Here is a 13716-nt window from a genome sequence, read left to right as displayed (position 1 = left end):
TAGCCTACACGTTTCTACTATAGTAGATTGACATCGGCTAGCGATGTTGCTGTTCGTTGCTCGTCTTGTTAACTTCTTCAAAGTGAACGTCAGAATTCAGTAAGAACAAACGCACATCGTTGTTGCATCCTTGATTTGCATGTTAATAGGAATTACCATATTCTAAATGTTCTGTTAATATGAATTACTATATTCTAAATGTTCTGTTAATATGAATTACCATATTCTAAATGTTCTGTTAATATGAATTACCATATTCTAAAGGTTCTGTTAATATGAATTACCATATTCTAAATGTTCTGCTAATATGAATTACCATATTCTAAATGTTCTGTTAATATGAATTACCATATTCTAAATGTTCTGGTAATATGAATTACCATATTCTAAATGTTCTGCTAATGTGAATTACCATATTCTAAATGTTCTGCTAATATGAATTACCATATTCTAAATGTTCTGCTAATGTGATTTACCATATTCTAAAGGTTCTGTTAATGTGATTTACCATATTCTAAAGGTTCTGTTAATATGAATTACCATATTCTAAATGTTCTGCTAATATGAATTACCATATTCTAAATGTTCTGCTAATATGAATTACCATATTCTAAATGTTCTGGTAATATGAATTACCATATTCTAAAGGTTCTGTTAATGTGATTTACCATATTCTAAAGGTTCTGTTAATATGAATTACCATATTCTAAATGTTCTGCTAATATGAATTACCATATTCTAAATGTTCTGGTAATATGAATTACCATATTCTAAATGTTCTGGTAATATGAATTACCATATTCTAAATGTTCTGCTAATGTGAATTACCATATTCTAAATGTTCTGCTAATATGAATTACCATATTCTAAATGTTATTTCTGTCATTCTGAGCACCGTGGGTGGTACGTCCTAATCAGATAACGCACCCAATACATATAGGTCTGGTAAATTTCTCAAAATGTCCCGTAAATGAAAATCTCCCCGGCGACACGGAAACCCTGGAACGAGCCCCCACCCTTCAAACTCCAGGATGTTGGTTAGAGAGCTGATGGAGGTCTGAGAGGGGACGGAGTCATCCAGAGTCTCCTCCGCAGAGTCTTCCTCACTGGTCTCAGTCAGGTCCTCTCTGTCAGCTGCGCCACGACGTCTGGGACCACCAGGTCTTCTGGAGCGCATGGAGCTGAGGGGAGGGGGGAAAGGGGGGAGGGAGGGGACAGGTTTTTAATATAAGACTGAAAAAAAGAAGCTAATTGATGCTGCCCCCCAGTGGTAATCTGTACTAACTGCAGGTGGCACGCTGTACTCAGGGAAAGGGGATACCTAGGCAGTTGTTCAGTAACATGGGTAGATGCTGCCCCCCAGTGGTAATCTGTACTAACTGCAGGTGGCACGCTGTACTCAGGGAAAGGGGATACCTAGGCAGTAGTTCAATAACATGGGTAGATGCTGCCCCCCAGTGGTAATCTCTACTAACTGCAGGTGGCACGCTGTACTCAGGGAAAGGGGATACCTAGGCAGTTGTTCAATAACATGGGTAGATGCTGCCCCCCAGTGGTAATCTCTACTAACTGCAGGTGGCACGCTGTACTCAGGGAAAGGGGATACCTAGGCAGTTGTTCAATAACATGGGTAGATGCTGCCCCCCAGTGGTAATCTCTACTAACTGCAGGTGGCACGCTGTACTCAGGGAAAGGGGATACCTAGGCAGTTGTTCAGTAACATGGGTAGATGCTGCCCCCAGTGGTAATCTGTACTAACTGCAGGTGGCACGCTGTACTCAGGGAAAGGGGAGACCTAGGCAGTTGTTCAACTGAAATGTGTCATCAGCATTTAACCCCTCTGACTCAGAGAGGGGCAGTGGGGCTGCGGGAGCTGCTGTTGTTAACTGCCTTGATCAAGGGCAGAACGGAAGATTTTTTTCCCCCACCTTGCCAGCTCGGGGATTCAAACCAGTAACCTTTCAGTTACTGAACCACAGCTCTTAACCCGCTAGGCTACCTGCCACCTAGGCTTTGCACCAGTATCTATGGGGGCGGCAGGTAGTCCAGTAGTTAGAGCGTTGGGCCAGTAACCAAAAGGTTGCTAGATCGAATCCCCCGAGCTGACAAGGTACAAATCTGTCGTTCTGCCCCCTGAACAAGGCAGTTAACCCACTGTTCCTAGGCCGTCATTGTAAATAAGAATTTGTTCTTAACTGACTTGCCTAGTTAAATAACAATCTAGTGTATGTCAACGGTAGTGTACCTGCTGTGTGACTGCAGCCTCCGGTACTCTGCCCTTACTTCATCCAAGCTGCACGGCCCGCCTTCATTACCGAGGAATATCCCTAAACACACGTCGGTGAATAGAAACTGCTCACTTAAATCACAGGACATGTTTTTATTCTGGGTTCCTCTCACCTTTCAGTAGCATCAGTCTGCTCAGGTAGGCTTCCTGCTCTTTGAGAAATCCTTTGGCATGGTCCAAGATCTTCCACTGACCGACAGGACAACATTACAATGACACTTTACAATACAAAACATTCAACTGAAGTTTCCACTTTTTATCTGATCCATAATACCAATTTATCACCAGGTAGGTGAAATCTACCTGCAGAACCAGGTAGGTGAATATCTACCTGCATGGCCAGGTAGGTGAAATCTACCTGCAGCACCAGGTAGGTGAAATCTACCTGCAGGACCAGGTAGGTGAAGTATACCTGCATGGCCAGGTAGGTGAAGTATACCTGCATGGCCAGGTAGGTGAAGTATACCTGCATGGCCAGGTAGGTGAAATCTACCTGCAGAACCAGGTAGGTGAATATCTACCTGCATGGCCAGGTAGGTGAAGATCTACCTGCATGGCCAGGTAGGTGAAGTATACCTGCATGGCCAGGTAGGTGAAGTATACCTGCATGGCCAGGTAGGTAAAGATCTACCTGCAGCACCAGGTAGGTAAAGATCTACCTGCATGGCCAGGTAGGTGAAGATCTACCTGCATGGCCAGGTAGGTGAAGTATACCTGCATGGCCAGGTAGGTGAAGTATACCTGCATGGCCAGGTAGGTGAAGATCTACCTGCATGGCCAGGTAGGTGAAGTATACCTGCATGGCCAGGTAGGTGAAGTATACCTGCATGGCCAGGTAGGTGGAGATCTATCCTGGAGGGACTGACCAATGCACCAAGTCTGGAACCAACATTTTTTAAATTAAGAACAAATTCTTATTTACAATGACGACCTAACAGGGCAACAGTGGGTTAACTGCCTTGTTCAGAAGGACAGATTTGTACCTTGTCAGCTCAGGGATTCGATCCGGCAACCTTTTGGTTACTGGCCCAATGCTCTAACCACTAGACTACCTGCCGCCCCATCATGACCCTGAACAGCTTTTAAATCTTACTAGCAACAGACTGAAATACGGAAAAAAATCAACCCAAAAAATCTAAATTAGCGGCGTTTGAATTTGTTGATAAAAAGCGGGACATGACAGCTTGGTTGTGGGACACGTGACAGAGGGCCAAAATGCGGGAAAAGTGTTCACCCTAAAAATCCACTGTGAGTAGCTAGCTAGCCCCAGATCACACGCTTTACCCAGCAACAGCTAGCTAGCTAGCCCCAGATCACACGCTTTACCCAGCAACAGCTAGCCCCAAATCACACGCTTTACCCAGCAACAGTTAGTTAGCTAGCCCCAAATCACACGCTCTACCCAGCAACAGTTAGTTAGCTAGCCCCAAATCACACGCTTTACCCAGCAACAGTTAGTTAGCTAGCCCCAAATCACACGCTCTACCCAGCAACAGCTAGCCCCAAATCACACGCTTTACCCAGCAACAGCTAGCTAGCTAGCCCCAAATCACACGCTTTACCCAGCAACAGCTAGCTAGCTAGCCCCAAATCACACGCTCTACCCAGCAACAGTTAGTTAGCTAGCCCCAAATCACACGCTTTACCCAGCAACAGTTAGCTAGCTAGCCCCAAATCACACGCTTTACCCAGCAAAACAGTTAGCTAGCTAGCCCCAAATCACACGCTTTACCCAGCAACAGCTAGCTAGCTAGCCCCAGATCACACGCTTTACCCAGCAACAGCTAGCCCCAAATCACACGCTTTACCCAGCAACAGTTAGTTAGCTAGCCCCAAATCACACGCTCTACCCAGCAACAGTTAGTTAGCTAGCCCCAAATCACACGCTTTACCCAGCAACAGTTAGTTAGCTAGCCCCAAATCACACGCTCTACCCAGCAACAGCTAGCCCCAAATCACACGCTTTACCCAGCAACAGCTAGCTAGCTAGCCCCAAATCACACGCTTTACCCAGCAACAGCTAGCTAGCTAGCCCCAAATCACACGCTCTACCCAGCAACAGTTAGTTAGCTAGCCCCAAATCACACGCTTTACCCAGCAACAGTTAGCTAGCTAGCCCCAAATCACACGCTTTACCCAGCAACAGTTAGCTAGCTAGCCCCAAATCACACGCTTTACCCAGCAACAGCTAGCTAGCTAGCCCCAAATCACCCTCTCTACCCAGCAACAGCTAGTTAGCTAGCCCCAAATCACACACTCTACCCAGCAACAGCTAGTTAGCTAGCCCCAAATCACACTCTCTACCCAGCAACAGTTAGTTAGCTAGCCCCAAATCACACGCTTTACCCAGCAACAGCTAGCCCCAAATCACACGCTTTACCCAGCAACAGTTAGTTAGCTAGCCCCAAATCACACGCTTTACCCAGCAACAGTTAGTTAGCTAGCCCCAAATCACACGCTTTACCCAGCAACAGCTAGCCCCAAATCACACACTTTACCCAGCAACAGTTAGTTAGCTAGCCCCAAATCACACGCTTTACCCAGCAACAGCTAGCCCCAAATCACACGCTTTACCCAGCAACAGCTAGCCCCAAATCACACGCTTTACCCAGCAACAGCTAGCCCCAAATCACACGCCCCTACCCAGCAACAGCTAGCCCCAAATCACACGCTTTACCCAGCAACAGCTAGTTAGCTAGCCCCAAATCACCCTCTCTACCCAGCAACAGTTAGCTAGCTAGCCCCAAATCACACTCTCTACCCAGCAACAGCTAGCCCCAAATCACACTCTTTACCCAGCAACAGTTAGCTAGCTAGCCCCAAATCACACTCTCTACCCAGCAACAGCTAGCCCCAAATCACACGCTCTACCCAGCAACAGTTAGCCCCAAATCACACGCTTTACCCAGCAACAGCTAGCCCCAAATCACACGCTTTACCCAGCAACAGCTAGCCCCAAATCACACGCTTTACCCAGCAACAGCTAGCCCCAAATCACACGCTTTACCCAGCAACAGCTAGCCCCAAATCACACGCTTTACCCAGCAACAGCTAGCCCCAAATCACACGCTTTACCCAGCAACAGCTAGCCCCAAATCACACGCTTTACCCAGCAACAGCTAGCCCCAAATCACACGCTTTACCCAGCAACAGCTAGCCCCAAATCACACGCTTTACCCAGCAACAGCTAGCCCCAAATCACACGCTTTACCCAGCAACAGCTAGCCCCAAATCACACGCTTTACCCAGCAACAGCTAGCCCCAAATCACACTCTCTACCCAGCAACAGTTAGTTAGCTAGCCCCAAATCACACGCTTTACCCAGCAACAGTTAGTTAGCTAGCCCCAAATCACACGCTTTACCCAGCAACAGTTAGTTAGCTAGCCCCAAATCACACGCTTGACCCAGCAACAGCTAGCCCCAAATCACACGCTTTACCCAGCAACAGCTAGCCCCAAATCACACGCTTTACCCAGCAACAGCTAGCCCCAAATCACACGCTACCCAGCAACAGCTAGCCCCAAATCACACTCTCTACCCAGCAACAGCTAGCCCCAAATCACACGCTTTACCCAGCAACAGCTAGCCCCAAATCACACTCTTTACCCAGCAACAGCTAGCCCCAAATCACACGCTTTACCCAGCAACAGCTAGCCCCAAATCACACGCTTTACCCAGCAACAGCTAGCCCCAAATCACACGCTTTACCCAGCAACAGCTAGCCCCAAATCACACGCTTTACCCAGCAACAGTTAGTTAGCTAGCCCCAAATCACACGCTTTACCCAGCAACAGCTAGCCCCAAATCACACGCTTTACCCAGCAACAGCTAGCCCCAAATCACACGCTTTACCCAGCAACAGCTAGCCCCAAATCACACTCTCTACCCAGCAACAGTTAGCTAGCTAGCCCAAAATCACACTCTCTACCCAGCAACAGCTAGCCCCAAATCACACCCTCTCTACCCAGCAACAGTTAGCCCCAAATCACTCTCTACCCAGCAACAGTTAGTTAGCTAGCCCCAAATCACACGCTTTACCCAGCAACAGCTAGCCCCAAATCACACTCTCTACCCAGCAACAGTTAGTTAGCTAGCCCCAAATCACACGCTTTACCCAGCAACAGCTAGCCCCAAATCACACTCTCTACCCAGCAACAGCTAGCCCCAAATCACACTCTCTACCCAGCAACAGTTAGTTAGCTAGCCCCAAATCACACGCTTTACCCAGCAACAGCTAGCCCCAAATCACACTCTCTACCCAGCAACAGCTAGCCCCAAATCACACGCTTTACCCAGCAACAGCTAGCCCCAAATCACACGCTTTACCCAGCAACAGCTAGCCCCAAATCACACGCTTTACCCAGCAACAGCTAGCCCCAAATCACACTCTCCACCCAGCAACAGCTAGCCCCAAATCACACGCTTTACCCAGCAACAGCTAGCCCCAAATCACACTCTCTACCCAGCAACAGTTAGCTAGCTAGCCCCAAATCACACGCTTTACCCAGCAACAGCTAGCCCCAAATCACACGCTTTACCCAGCAACAGCTAGCCCCAAATCACACTCTCTACCCAGCAACAGTTAGCTAGCTAGCCCCAAATCACACGCTTTACCCAGCAACAGCCAGCCCCAAATCACACGCTTTACCCAGCAACAGCCAGCCCCAAATCACACGCTTTACCCAGCAACAGCTAGCACCAAATCACACGCTTTACCCAGCAACAGTTAGCCCCAAATCACACTCTCTACCCAGCAACAGCTAGCCCCAAATCACACGCTTTACCCAGCAACAGCTAGCCCCAAATCACACGCTTTACCCAGCAACAGCCAGCCCCAAATCACACGCTTTACCCAGCAACAGCCAGCCCCAAATCACACGCTTTACCCAGCAACAGCTAGCCCCAAATCACACGCTTTACCCAGCAACAGCCAGCCCCAAATCACACGCTTTACCCAGCAACAGCTAGCACCAAATCACACGCTTTACCCAGCAACAGTTAGCCCCAAATCACCCTCTCTACCCAGCAACAGTTAGCTAGCTAGCCCCAAATCACACTCTCTACCCAGCAACAGCTAGCCCCAAATCACACTCTTTACCCAGCAACAGTTAGCTAGCTAGCCCCAAATCACACTCTCTACCCAGCAACAGCTAGCCCCAAATCACACGCTCTACCCAGCAACAGTTAGCCCCAAATCACACGCTTTACCCAGCAACAGCTAGCCCCAAATCACACGCTTTACCCAGCAACAGCTAGCCCCAAATCACACGCTTTACCCAGCAACAGCTAGCCCCAAATCACACGCTTTACCCAGCAACAGCTAGCCCCAAATCACACGCTTTACCCAGCAACAGCTAGCCCCAAATCACACGCTTTACCCAGCAACAGCTAGCCCCAAATCACACGCTTTACACAGCAACAGCTAGCCCCAAATCACACGCTTTACCCAGCAACAGCTAGCCCCAAATCACACGCTTACCCAGCAACAGCTAGCCCCAAATCACACGCTTTACCCAGCAACAGCTAGCCCCAAATCACACGCTTTACCCAGCAACAGCTAGCCCCAAATCACACGCTTTACCCAGCAACAGCTAGCCCCAAATCACACTCTCTACCCAGCAACAGTTAGTTAGCTAGCCCCAAATCACACGCTTTACCCAGCAACAGTTAGTTAGCTAGCCCCAAATCACACGCTTTACCCAGCAACAGTTAGTTAGCTAGCCCCAAATCACACGCTTTACCCAGCAACAGCTAGCCCCAAATCACACGCTTTACCCAGCAACAGCTAGCCCCAAATCACACGCTTTACCCAGCAACAGCTAGCCCCAAATCACACGCTACCCAGCAACAGCTAGCCCCAAATCACACTCTCTACCCAGCAACAGCTAGCCCCAAATCACACGCTTTACCCAGCAACAGCTAGCCCCAAATCACACTCTCTACCCAGCAACAGCTAGCCCCAAATCACACGCTTTACCCAGCAACAGCTAGCCCCAAATCACACGCTTTACCCAGCAACAGCTAGCCCCAAATCACACGCTTTACCCAGCAACAGCTAGCCCCAAATCACACGCTTTACCCAGCAACAGTTAGTTAGCTAGCCCCAAATCACACGCTTTACCCAGCAACAGCTAGCCCCAAATCACACGCTTTACCCAGCAACAGCTAGCCCCAAATCACACGCTTTACCCAGCAACAGCTAGCCCCAAATCACACTCTCTACCCAGCAACAGTTAGCTAGCTAGCCCAAAATCACACTCTCTACCCAGCAACAGCTAGCCCCAAATCACACCCTCTCTACCCAGCAACAGTTAGCCCCAAATCACTCTCTACCCAGCAACAGTTAGTTAGCTAGCCCCAAATCACACGCTTTACCCAGCAACAGCTAGCCCCAAATCACACTCTCTACCCAGCAACAGTTAGATAGCTAGCCCCAAATCACACGCTTTACCCAGCAACAGCTAGCCCCAAATCACACTCTCTACCCAGCAACAGCTAGCCCCAAATCACACTCTCTACCCAGCAACAGTTAGTTAGCTAGCCCCAAATCACACGCTTTACCCAGCAACAGCTAGCCCCAAATCACACTCTCTACCCAGCAACAGCTAGCCCCAATTCACACCCTTACCCAGCAACAGCTAGCCCCAAATCACACGCTTTACCCAGCAACAGCTAGCCCCAAATCACACGCTTTACCCAGCAACAGCTAGCCCCAAATCACACTCTCTACCCAGCAACAGCTAGCCCCAAATCACACGCTTTACCCAGCAACAGCTAGCCCCAAATCACACTCTCTACCCAGCAACAGTTAGCTAGCTAGCCCCAAATCACACGCTTTACCCAGCAACAGCTAGCCCCAAATCACACGCTTTACCCAGCAACAGCTAGCCCCAAATCACACTCTCTACCCAGCAACAGTTAGCTAGCTAGCCCCAAATCACACGCTTTACCCAGCAACAGCCAGCCCCAAATCACACGCTTTACCCAGCAACAGCTAGCCCCAAATCACACGCTTTACCCAGCAACAGCCAGCCCCAAATCACACGCTTTACCCAGCAACAGCTAGCACCAAATCACACGCTTTACCCAGCAACAGTTAGCCCCAAATCACACTCTCTACCCAGCAACAGCTAGCCCCAAATCACACGCTTTACCCAGCAACAGCTAGCCCCAAATCACACGCTTTACCCAGCAACAGCCAGCCCCAAATCACACGCTTTACCCAGCAACAGCTAGCCCCAAATCACACGCTTTACCCAGCAACAGCTAGCCCCAAATCACACGCTTTACCCAGCAACAGCTAGCCCCAAATCACACGCTTTACCCAGCAACAGCTAGCCCCAAATCACACGCTTTACCCAGCAACAGTTAGCTAGCTAGCCCAAAATCACACTCTCTACCCAGCAACAGCTAGCCCCAAATCACACCCTCTCTACCCAGCAACAGTTAGTTAGTTAGCCCCAAATCACACGCTCTACCCAGCAACAGTTAGTTAGCTAGCTCCAAATCACACGCTCTACCCAGCAACAGTTAGTTAGCTAGCCCCAAATCACACTCTCTCTACCCAGCAACAGTTAGCTAGCTAGCCCAAAATCACACTCTCTACCCAGCAACAGCTAGCTAGCTAGCCCCAAATCACACTCTCTCTACCCAGCAACAGTTAGTTAGCTAGCTCCAAATCACACTCTCTACCCAGCAACAGCTAGCCCCAAATCACACTCTCTACCCAGCAACAGTTAGTTAGCTAGCCCCAAATCACACGCTTTACCCAGCAACAGCTAGCCCCAAATCACACTCTCTACCCAGCAACAGTTAGTTAGCTAGCCCCAAATCACACGCTTTACCCAGCAACAGCTAGCCCCAAATCACACTCTCTACCCAGCAACAGCTAGCCCCAAATCACACTCTCTACCCAGCAACAGTTAGTTAGCTAGCCCCAAATCACACGCTTTACCCAGCAACAGCTAGCCCCAAATCACACTCTCTACCCAGCAACAGCTAGCCCCAAATCACACGCTTTACCCAGCAACAGCTAGCCCCAAATCACACGCTTTACCCAGCAACAGCTAGCCCCAAATCACACGCTTTACCCAGCAACAGCTAGCCCCAAATCACACTCTCTACCCAGCAACAGCTAGCCCCAAATCACACGCTTTACCCAGCAACAGTTAGCTAGCTAGCCCAAAATCACACTCTCTACCCAGCAACAGCTAGCCCCAAATCACACCCTCTCTACCCAGCAACAGTTAGTTAGCTAGCTCCAAATCACACGCTCTACCCAGCAACAGTTAGTTAGCTAGCTCCAAATCACACGCTCTACCCAGCAACAGTTAGTTAGCTAGCCCCAAATCACACTCTCTCTACCCAGCAACAGTTAGCTAGCTAGCCAAAAATCACACTCTCTACCCAGCAACAGCTAGCTAGCTAGCCCCAAATCACACTCTCTCTACCCAGCAACAGTTAGTTAGCTAGCTCCAAATCACACTCTCTACCCAGCAACAGCTAGCCCCAAATCACACTCTCTACCCAGCAACAGTTAGTTAGCTAGCCCCAAATCACACGCTTTACCCAGCAACAGCTAGCCCCAAATCACACTCTCTACCCAGCAACAGTTAGTTAGCTAGCCCCAAATCACACGCTTTACCCAGCAACAGCTAGCCCCAAATCACACTCTCTACCCAGCAACAGCTAGCCCCAAATCACACTCTATACCCAGCAACAGTTAGTTAGCTAGCCCCAAATCACACGCTTTACCCAGCAAACAGCTAGCCCCAAATCACACTCTCTACACAGCAACAGCTAGCCCCAAATCACACGCTTTACCCAGCAACAGCTAGCCCCAAATCACACGCTTTACCCAGCAACAGCTAGCCCCAAATCACACGCTTTACCCAGCAACAGCTAGCCCCAAATCACACTCTCTACCCAGCAACAGCTAGCCCCAAATCACACGCTTTACCCAGCAACAGCTAGCCCCAAATCACACTCTCTACCCAGCAACAGTTAGCTAGCTAGCCCCAAATCACACGCTTTACCCAGCAACAGCTAGCCCCAAATCACACGCTTTACCCAGCAACAGCTAGCCCCAAATCACACTCTCTACCCAGCAACAGTTAGCTAGCTAGCCCCAAATCACACGCTTTACCCAGCAACAGCCAGCCCCAAATCACACGCTTTACCCAGCAACAGCTAGCCCCAAATCACACGCTTTACCCAGCAACAGCCAGCCCCAAATCACACGCTTTACCCAGCAACAGCTAGCCCCAAATCACACGCTTTACCCAGCAACAGTTAGCCCCAAATCACACTCTCTACCCAGCAACAGCTAGCCCCAAATCACACGCTTTACCCAGCAACAGCTAGCCCCAAATCACACGCTTTACCCAGCAACAGCCAGCCCCAAATCACACGCTTTACCCAGCAACAGCTAGCCCCAAATCACACGCTTTACCCAGCAACAGCTAGCCCCAAATCACACGCTTTACCCAGCAACAGCTAGCCCCAAATCACACGCTTACCCAGCAACAGCTAGCCCCAAATCACACGCTTTACCCAGCAACAGTTAGCTATTTAGCCCAAAATCACACTCTCTACCCAGCAACAGCTAGCCCCAAATCACACCCTCTCTACCCAGCAACAGTTAGTTAGTTAGCCCCAAATCACACGCTCGACCCAGCAACAGTTAGTTAGCTAGCTCCAAATCACACGCTCTACCCAGCAACAGTTAGTTAGCTAGCCCCAAATCACACTCTCTCTACCCAGCAACAGTTAGTTAGCTAGCTCCAAATCACACCCTCTACCCAGCAACAGTTAGTTAGCTAGCTCCAAATCACACCCTCTACCCAGCAACAGTTAGTTAGCTAGCTCCAAATCACACTCTCTCTACCCAGCAACAGTTAGTTAGCTAGCCCCAAATCACACCCTCTCTACCCAGCAACAGTTAGTTAGTTAGCCGCAAATCACACGCTCTACCCAGCAACAGTTAGCTAGCTAGCCCCAAATCACACTCTCTCTACCCAGCAACAGTTAGTTAGCTAGCTCCAAATCACACCCTCTCTACCCAGCAACAGTTAGTTAGCTAGCCCCAAATCACACTCTCTCTACCCAGCAACAGTTAGTTAGCTAGCCCCAAATCACACCCTCTCTACCCAGCAACAGTTAGCTAGCTAGCCCCAAATCACACTCTCTCCCTACCCAGCAACAGTTAGTTAGCTAGCCCCAAATCACACCCTCTCTACCCAGCAACAGTTAGTTAGCTAGCTCCAAATCACACCCTCTCTACCCAGCAACAGTTAGTTAGCTAGCCCCAAATCACACCCTCTCTACCCAGCAACAGTTAGCTAGCTAGCCCCAAATCACACCCTCTCTACCCAGCAACAGTTAGTTAGGTAGCTCCAAATCACACCCTCTCTACCCAGCAACAGTTAGTTAGCTAGCCCCAAATCACACTCTCTCTACCCAGCAACAGTTAGTTAGCTAGCTCCAAATCACACCCTCTACCCAGCAACAGTTAGTTAGCTAGCCCCAAATCACACCCTCTCTACCCAGCAACAGTTAGTTAGCTAGCCCCAAATCACACTCTCTCTACCCAGCAACAGTTAGCTAGCTAGCCCAAAATCACACTCTCTACCCAGCAACAGCTAGCTAGCTAGCCCCAAATCACACTCTCTCTACCCAGCAACAGTTAGTTAGCTAGCTCCAAATCACACTCTCTACCCAGCAACAGCTAGCCCCAAATCACACTCTCTACCCAGCAACAGTTAGTTAGCTAGCCCCAAATCACACGCTTTACCCAGCAACAGCTAGCCCCAAATCACACTCTCTACCCAGCAACAGTTAGTTAGCTAGCCCCAAATCACACGCTTTACCCAGCAACAGCTAGCCCCAAATCACACTCTCTACCCAGCAACAGCTAGCCCCAAATCACACTCTCTACCCAGCAACAGTTAGTTAGCTAGCCCCAAATCACACGCTTTACCCAGCAACAGCTAGCCCCAAATCACACTCTCTACCCAGCAACAGCTAGCCCCAAATCACACGCTTTACCCAGCAACAGCTAGCCCCAAATCACACGCTTTACCCAGCAACAGCTAGCCCCAAATCACACGCTTTACCCAGCAACAGCTAGCCCCAAATCACACTCTCTACCCAGCAACAGCTAGCCCCAAATCACACGCTTTACCCAGCAACAGTTAGCTAGCTAGCCCAAAATCACACTCTCTACCCAGCAACAGCTAGCCCCAAATCACACCCTCTCTACCCAGCAACAGTTAGTTAGTTAGCCCCAAATCACACGCTCTACCCAGCAACAGTTAGTTAGCTAGCTCCAAATCACACGCTCTACCCAGCAACAGTTAGTTAGCTAGCCCCAAATCACACTCTCTCTACCCAGCAACAGTTAGCTAGCTAGCCCAAAATCACACTCTCT

The 13716-nt window shown here is 49.3% G+C and overlaps 1 pseudogene; it reads right to left on the bottom strand.

The window, feature by feature from the left end:
• LOC123743826 (stimulated by retinoic acid gene 8 protein homolog) overlaps positions 1 to 13716 on the bottom strand; it is a 98517-nt pseudogene that overhangs the window by 31097 nt on the left and 53704 nt on the right.

Source organism: Salmo salar, chromosome ssa07 (assembly GCF_905237065.1).
Source record: "Salmo salar chromosome ssa07, Ssal_v3.1, whole genome shotgun sequence".
Lineage (NCBI taxonomy): Eukaryota > Metazoa > Chordata > Actinopteri > Salmoniformes > Salmonidae > Salmo > Salmo salar.
Note: the sequence above shows the minus strand (reverse complement) of the source record. Positions and strands in the feature narration are given on the sequence as shown.